This window comes from Tiliqua scincoides, chromosome 3 (assembly GCF_035046505.1).
Source record: "Tiliqua scincoides isolate rTilSci1 chromosome 3, rTilSci1.hap2, whole genome shotgun sequence".
Lineage (NCBI taxonomy): Eukaryota > Metazoa > Chordata > Lepidosauria > Squamata > Scincidae > Tiliqua > Tiliqua scincoides.
The window spans coordinates 108,307,163-108,315,605 of NC_089823.1; the positions used below are offsets into that span (position 1 = coordinate 108,307,163).

The 8,443-nt window shown below is 41.9% G+C and overlaps 1 pseudogene; it reads right to left on the bottom strand.

Moving 5' to 3' along the window:
• Nucleotides 1-2,055: 2,055 nt before the first annotated feature.
• Nucleotides 2,056-2,174, bottom strand: LOC136646229 (5S ribosomal RNA; annotated as a pseudogene).
• Nucleotides 2,175-8,443: the final 6,269 nt, after the last annotated feature.

An 8,443-nucleotide genomic window follows, 5' to 3' on the forward strand; every position in this document is an offset into this window, starting at 1 on the left:
GATCACTTGTGAGCGAAATTGAAGTGCAGTACCATTTGCTGACTGCTGAGGGTATATTGTATATGATGGATGTATAAGATGGCCTAACAACAGATGTTTTGAACCCACCAGTGAATTGTCTCCATATGTGTTTCAAGGAGGGAACCTCAGATTGTAATAAAAGTCAGCTGAAGGTGGCGTTACACGCTTCTCTTCTTCACACTTCCGATGCTCACAGTCTCCTTTGGGGCTTCTCCACACTTCCGATGCTCACAGTCTCCTTTGGGGCTTCTCTTCTGCCCACTTCTGGTGCAAGCAGTCTCCTTTGGGCTTTTTCCTTCCCACTTCTAATGCTTGCAGTCTCCTTTGGAGATGTGGATGGATTTACCACCTTTTGCTGATGGATTACAATAAATGCCTGGATTTGATCACTTTTGTCTATTGAGTTTGCTTTGGAACCTGGGATTACCGTGCAACATCTAGGATCTCTTGTAACATCTAGGATCCCTTGTAACATCTTAGTTTTTGCACCTTGCAACACTTACACATATGGACATTAGTTTGTGTTTGCAAGTCATTAGATTGGGGCAACTGCATTGTTAATGCTGCAAAAAAGACTAACAACCCAATCCTATCCCTTCCCCGCCTGGCCCCCCCCAACATACATACTCAAACACAGCAAGAATACATTAACAATATGCTTTTTCGACTCAGTAACAGGAATAATAATTTATATTACCAGCATAATGCCAAAGTAATGAAGATGATAGAGGGAGGAAAAGTAAAAGTAAAAAATAAAGATGAGAAACTTTCATTGCAGGGGATTTACAGAAGTCTATCATAATACTACATAGCATTTGAGAAAAGTTGAAATTTTGCCATCTATCAGATCAGCTGTGCAATTAAGTCTGAAATTTAGGATCAGCACTTGGGATTTTCAGAAAATTTACTGACTAAAGAAATGGGAATATGCCCCACGGTGAAAAAAATTAGTGCTTCCTGGATCATTTTTGAAGGTTGTGGGAGTAAAATTACATTAAAATTAACTTTTCTTCAAGGTTCTGTTCAGTGCAACTACAATTGCCAGTACCCTGAGGAATGACTCAGAGTATTTCTCCTCACATCAGACTCTTAATGTTTTCAGTGCACTTCCTCAACAAATCCTATTTACTCAGTATAGGGAGAAAAGAATAGATTGGTTTAGACACTCAAATTCTCATAGGTTTGCCCACTCAGCACGGTACTTGAGGGCCAATTTTTTAAGAACTTCAAACATATATAATTTTTCAGCAAAACACAAAACACCAAGGGTAAAATTATCTAGTACTTTTATAGACTGTCTATTATCTTGAAATTATAGCTGTAATAAGAAAAAAATAAAACACATATATTTAGAACAAAGCAGAACTCATTGAGTATAATAAAATGAGCACATTAGAAGTGCTTTTTTATTTTTGATTATGTGGTATTAATAAGACATCATGAGCCTATACGTACAAGAAAGGGGCACCAATTCTTAGAACATTCTTCCAGTTTGGACAAGTTCTTAGCTACCCTTATAAACCTCATTCATTTGTCCATAATTTGTCACAAATCCATCTGTATCAAGCATTAACGGTAGGCGAGGTTTATTCTGTCAAAGTGATTCTAACCGTGAGCTGCAGAAGCTAGCCAGAGGAGCCACAGAATCCTCACATAAAACTCACTGCCCTATACAATGTATAAGATTGTGGCCCTAATGGGAAGCCAGAGCCAATGGCCAATTGAAAAAGTCTAGGAACCACTGCTCTACATGAATACCATCAGCATCAGGACATTGAGCTTTCAGGTCAAATAGGCTATGATAGGAAACTGAGAGACCCTTGGTCTATTTAGCTCAGTAGCTTTCAGGCAGGAATTTTTCTCTGCCCTACCTGGGGTTGCACAGATTCAGGGCCAGCTGAAACTACTGGGCTGCCTAAGGCAATAATGCTGCTTTCCATGCTGCTCGTGCTGCCCCCAAAGCCCACACACCTCTTACCTTCTTCTCATAGGCTCTTTGGTTGGCAACCTTCAGACTTGAAAGACTATGGTATAAGCCTACAGCACCTGGTATTCCCAAGCGGTCTCCCATCCAAGTATTAACCAGGCCTGACCCTGCTTAGCTTCTAAGATCAGATGAGATCAGGCATGTGCAGGATAACAGCTCTTTAAACAAAGCAAAAAACACAGAGCACACTGGGACAACTCCCAATATGCTCTGCATTTCCTGCTTAAAGAACCTGAGCAGAGGAGGGGGCAGGAATACCGTTTTCTGATTGACGAACCCTTTGATCCTTCCACGACTGGGCCCTTTAAACAAATATTTCTTTACCCAGAGTGTTATTAATCTGTGGAACCCCTTACCACAGGAAGTAGTGATGGCATCTTGCCTAGATGCCTTTAAGAGGAGATTGGACAGATTTCTGGAGGAAAAGTTCATCATGGGTTACAAGTCATGGTAGGTATGTGCAAGTTCCTGGTTTTAGAGGTAAGCTTCCTCAGATTGCCAGATGCAGGGGAGGGCACCAGGACGCAGGTTGTGTCTTGTTGTCTTGTGTACTCCCTGAAGCATTTGGTGGGCCACTGTGAGATACAGGAAGCTGGACTATATGGGCCTTTGGCCTGATCCAGCAAGGCTGTTCTTATGTTCTTAAATATGGCTGTTCCATTCATTGTTAAAAGAGCCTATACAGGAAAAGGAATGAGGCGAGAAGGCAGGGGGCCAGAATCTTAGCACTCCAACAATCAAAATGCAGTGATCCTGCTCCTTCACCTCACTCCTCCTTCTGTATGGGCTTCAAAGGTTTCAATTTTTCTGCTCTGCTTTTGGCTGCACAGAGGAAGGTAAGGAGACTGTAGGCAACAGACAGGTGGTGGGTATCTGTTCACTGCTCCTGCAAATCTGCTGCCTAATTTGAACATGGTATCTTGCATGGGCTTGGATGGATAGTGCAGGGGTAAAACCTGGGGAAATCTGCATGCAATGTGTATCCACCACCACCACTGAGCCAAGGCTCCTCCCTACTGAAGTCCTGGGAAGAAAAACGGAATATTTGTGACAAACTTGACATAAAGAACATGTCTCTGAGCATCTGCAGGATACCTTTTGTCCACCATTTAACAAAAACCAGCTAGAAATAAGTTTGAGCTGCTGAAAATATAGTCTTAAATAGTTTTTGGGTTTTTTTAACTGAACATTCCTTTTAGTGCTATGCTTGGAAATATTAACCTTTCCTTTTTTCTTGTAAATCTCTTACAGAATGGCAGCCTTTTGAGATTTGCATCCACTGTGTTCATTAGATAGCTAATCTATAATTGTACAAACTGTTGTGATCACTGAACAGAGAGTGATCTAGTGTTAAGGCCTTCTAAGCACTTCTAATATGTGTCAGGAGCTAAGAGCTAATTATAATAGCAAAAAAATAAAATTAGTGGCAGGCTTTGCATTAAAGATAAGCTACAAAAGCCTAATTCAGGGATTCACATTTCTAATTTGCCACAGAGAAGCAAAGTTTCCCACCCACACACACTTAAAAAAAAAAGTCACAAGCAAACCAAGGTCAAAATATACATTATTCTCACAAACAATTTTCTAGTGAAGATATGCTAGGTATACAATGGGACCCTAGCAGGGCTTTTTTTGTAATAGAATGCTCCGGAACGGCGTTCCTGCACCTTTTTTTATGCAGTCCCCTGCAGGAAAAAATGAATAGAGCCCTATGGAAAGTGAAAGTGAGCCGTAGCGCACGTTTACTTGTGAGTAGGCATACTTGCCATAGTCTATCAGAAAGGGCAGGCCAAGAGGAATCCAACGAAATCAGAATGGCCCCAATCCAATGAATGCAGCCTCCCAAAAACACCAGAGAAGGTCCCATCCCTACCAGCTGCGAGCCTGAGCCAGAAAGGAAGCCATGTGGCCGTGTTTACTCACTAGTAGTCCATCAGAAAGGGCAGCTGAGAGGACTCCAAGGACGTCAGAATGGTCCTGATTCAATGAATGCAGCCCCCCAAAACACAAAAGGGAGAAGGAGGTCCCTGCCTCCCTCCCAGCTGCAGTCTATTGAGCCCTATGGAAAGCAAGCAGCCTCATGTTGTGTTTACTTGTGAGTAGGCAGACGCACTTTGGCTGTTGGTGAGGCCAGGCAAAGGGTAATGTGAGGACACCAGAATGGTCCCAATCTCGTGGAGCTGGAGATACTCCAGAAGGCAGCCACTCCCCCCCCCCTAAAAAGGACAAAAAAGAGGCTTCAGGTGGTAAGGGGAAAGTTTTCTATTTTGCACTTACAAAGCCAGGAGGGTCCTTATCTTGATCTGCCTGAAATAGAAGAATTTTAAACTGGGCACTGGAAATCTCACTGATTCTTTGGGGGGGGGGGGGTTAATAATAATAATAATAATAATAATAATAATAATAACTTTATTTATACCCCGCCCTTCTCCCCAAAGGGACCCAGGGCGGCTTACAACAGTTAAAAACAAATTAAAACATAATTTAGCAAAACAGATAAAAACATAATGACACATTGACAAATATGATAAAAACAGTAGACAGATACAAAGTCAGGTAAAAAAGAGCATATAGCAGCAGAATATAAGGAATCAGGCCAATAAAAAAATACTAAAAGATGTAAAAAGATGTTTAAAAGGCCATGAGCTCAGAAGGCTTGATTAAACAGAAAGGTCTTCAGGCCTTGCTGAAAAGTCTCAAGGGAGGGAGCCATTCTCAAGTCAAGGGGAAGAGAGTTCCATAATGTTGGTGCCACTACTGAGAAGGCCCTATTTCTTGTCGCCGCCCCGCGAACCTCCTTAGGCAGAGGCACTTGTAAAAAGGGTTATTGCAGGCAGGCTACAGAGTAAGCTCGATTGACCACTATGGGACTTACTTCAGAGTAGACATGCATAGGACTGGGGTCACAGGCTGCAATCCTACACACACTTTCCTGAGAGTAAGCCCCATTGACCACAATAGGACTTACTTCAGAGTAGATTCACTTGGTGGAACAGGACTGGCCCCCCTTATTTAATTATTTCTTTTAATTTAATTATTTATAATTATTTATTTTAATTTGCTTGATGATGTCACTTCTGGCCATGACATCACTTCCAGTGGGTCCTGGACAGATTGTCATTCTAAAAAGTGGGTCCCGGTGTATATTGGAATCTCGTTAGATCTGGAAAGGAGGTAGGCTGTGGTGTCAGCAGTGGCCCCTTTAAGGGTAAGGCCTGGGCTTCCAGGGAGTGTGCTGCACAGCTGCAGCCACTTGAAGGCAATAGGCCCCTCAGGGATATAAGGAGCACCTGAGGCAGGAAGGGTTTGTGGGCAGCAGAAGGAGGAAAGATTGAGGCAGGGGAGACTGGATTAATGGACTAGGGAATTGATGGCTAATTGACTGCTGGTGGACCGATTGGTGAATGGAATTTGGAGACTGCTGGAACAGACTGCTGGAGACACTGGAGTTTGGTGTGTGGCTGCTGTGCCCAAGACCTGCTGAGGACCAAGGGTCTGCTGTAGTGGTGGGAGGCTGCTAGCAGGAGAGAGGACCTCTGCAGGTTGAACAGGTGAGCTACCCTGGAGGTGGAGTCCAGCAGGACTGCAGGGCAGAACCAGGATCATTTGTTGGGGGAAAGAAGGGGAGTTAATTTGCTTAAAGTGGGCATAATTCTCCAGGCAGAGCTTGGCCTTGGAATCTGGCAAAACAGGGTGCTAAAAGTTTGAGAACTGCTGCCATAAGTTGTTAGTAAGCTGACACAAGGGTGTGTGTGACTCTACAAATTTTCAAAATCACTAAAATCAGAATTTGGAGGAACAATTCTATCATGTTTTATATCAATCTATGTGTAATTTCATGCAGAATGCAATGAAACAAACCACATTGAAATATCTGTGTTCTAACAAAAGGTACAGCCAATAAACCATTGGGGGTAGGCTGATGGTACAGCACCATGCCCACCACCTGGGGTGTTGCCCTGCCCACTGCATGAGGTGACGCACAGGCCTCCCGCACAGGGTGATGCGAATCCTAGTGACGCCACTGGAGTGCTGATTCCAAAAATGGCATCAGTTTTCCCCTATTTCTAGTTTTGGAAATATGGCATAGTCTCATTAGTGAATGGTTCAAGGAGCTTCCTCATGAGGAAGCCTATGCTATGGCCATTTTTGGAATCAGCAACCCAAATTCATAAAAAAACCACCATAAATTTTGATAAAATGTTTTTCTGACCCTCAGTTTTGCAAGTCTTTGATATAGATTAAAGATCTTCCTGAACTATTTTTTGCCAATGGTAAAGGGTGGTTAACTTGATAACTGTAGGCACAGTGTATTTTAGTGCATTTTACATTAGAACAGTGTTTCTCAAACTGTGGGTTGGGACCCACTAGAACCACCATTCAGAGTGCGATACCATAGTCTTTCGAGACTGAAGGTTGCCAACTAAGGGTCAGGACCCACTAGGTGGGTCATGAGCCAATTTCAGGGAGGTTCCCATTCATTTCAATATTTTATTTTTAATATATCTGTATTCAATAGTGTTGAATGCCTTTTTTGTTATCCTCTCTGTACGTGTTAATCACATGTTGTCTAGTTGTATCTTATTACCTATTTCTCCAATAAAAAATGGTTTAAAAATAAATAAATTAAATAAAAGATTAACAAGTTGTGAGTTCCTGCACCTTTTTTTTTTTTTTTTTTACAAAAAAAGCACTGGACCCCAGTATCCATGGGTTCAGCATCTGAAGATTTGACTCATTGCGGATGCCAGCAGGTACCAGGGTCCATTTTAAAATCTCTTTAAACACAAGAAAAGCACATCAAAATTGGATTTCCTACCTCTTTCCAGCTGAACTGTGCCATTTCCAAGCCTCTCTAGAGCTATTTTTAGGACTTAAAGATCCACTTATGGGGCTTGTGGGGGTTCTTTTCTCCTCCCAGACTCACCCCAGAATGCATTGTGATTTTGGAACCTCTGCAGATACCATTGTATTAACACATTTCTTTATTTCTTACATGCATATCTAGCCCTTCTTCCTTGGTGTTCAGGGAAGCTTATCAAATTTCACTTTCTCCTGCCAGCAACCCTGTGAGGTAGATTGGGCTCAGACATCATCATCATCATCATAGGTATTTATATACCGCCTTTCTTGGTCTTTATTCAAGACTTTATTCAAGGCAGTTTACATAGGCAGGCTTTATTTAAATCCCTTATTAAATAGGGATTTTTACAATTTGAAAGAAGGTTCTTTCTTTCAAGAACCACTACATTCAGGTGTTTCATTCCAATCTGGCTTCGCATTCTGGCTTCCATCCTCCCACGCTCAGAGCAGATGGAATAGCTCGGCTTCAGCTTGTCAGCTGCTTCAAGGTCGCACGGTGCTGGTGGCCTCAAACTGGCGACCTTGTGGATGTTATCTTCAGGCAGACGGAGGCTCTACCCTCTAGACCAGACCTCCTGCCCAGACATCCCAATATCACCCAGTGAGATTCGTGACTAAGTGAGAATTTGTATCTGGGTCTATGGGAGGCATACGTCAATGTTGTAACCAGACTATGCTGACTCTCTCATTTGGCTGGGAATATTTATTTCCTTAGATCCCTCCTTTGAATCCTAACATTGCACGTTGTTTGGCCTGGGCGGGAGAGAAAAAATGGTAACTAACTTTTATTTTGGCAAACAAAATAAAAGCCTATATTAAAAGCCAAAATAGTAAATGAAAAATATTGAATAAAAAGGACATGATTCAACCCAAATTAAGCATTAGTAAACCTACTGATTTCAATGAGGAAACGGTATTCATACTTGTGTCTCTGCCACTGGTGCATACTGGACTTAAAAAAGTTTTTCCACTGTAGCTGTCTCACACCCAAAGATTTTTCTTCACATGTGGTGTAACTTCTGAACAATTAGCATTAATTCCTCCCTCCCCATCTTCAGCCTTTCCACCCTGGTTAGAAAGCTCTGGATTTACTCCCAACTACCTTTTTCTACCTCTTAAGTAACAGAAAGTGCTCCAGCAAATAATAATAAAATTAAAGTACCAATGAACTTGCCTCCAGGAACCAGGAGAACAGATGTTCAATCAAGAGAGGCAGGAATTGATGCATGCTGTTTGTATGGAGATCTTAAGTGGTGAACATGAACAGAAACTAAACACAGAAGTGAGGCAAATCATGCTCAAGGCACTTTGAACAAATCTCAGTGTTGTTGGAGAAAAATAGGCACAAAATGATCTGTCAGACTGGTGTTTAACTGGGAAAACAGTGTGACAGAAATAAACAGCTGCCAATGCAGGAAAACAATATAAACATGGAGAGCCAATTCTTTTTATTATTTCTCAACTACCAGATTTTACCTAAAGTTAAATCTATGGGGTTGCTTCCCAAGGAAAAAAAAATAATTCAGGAATTTCAAAGGATATTGAAGTCATTTAGGTAAATTTGGCAAGAGA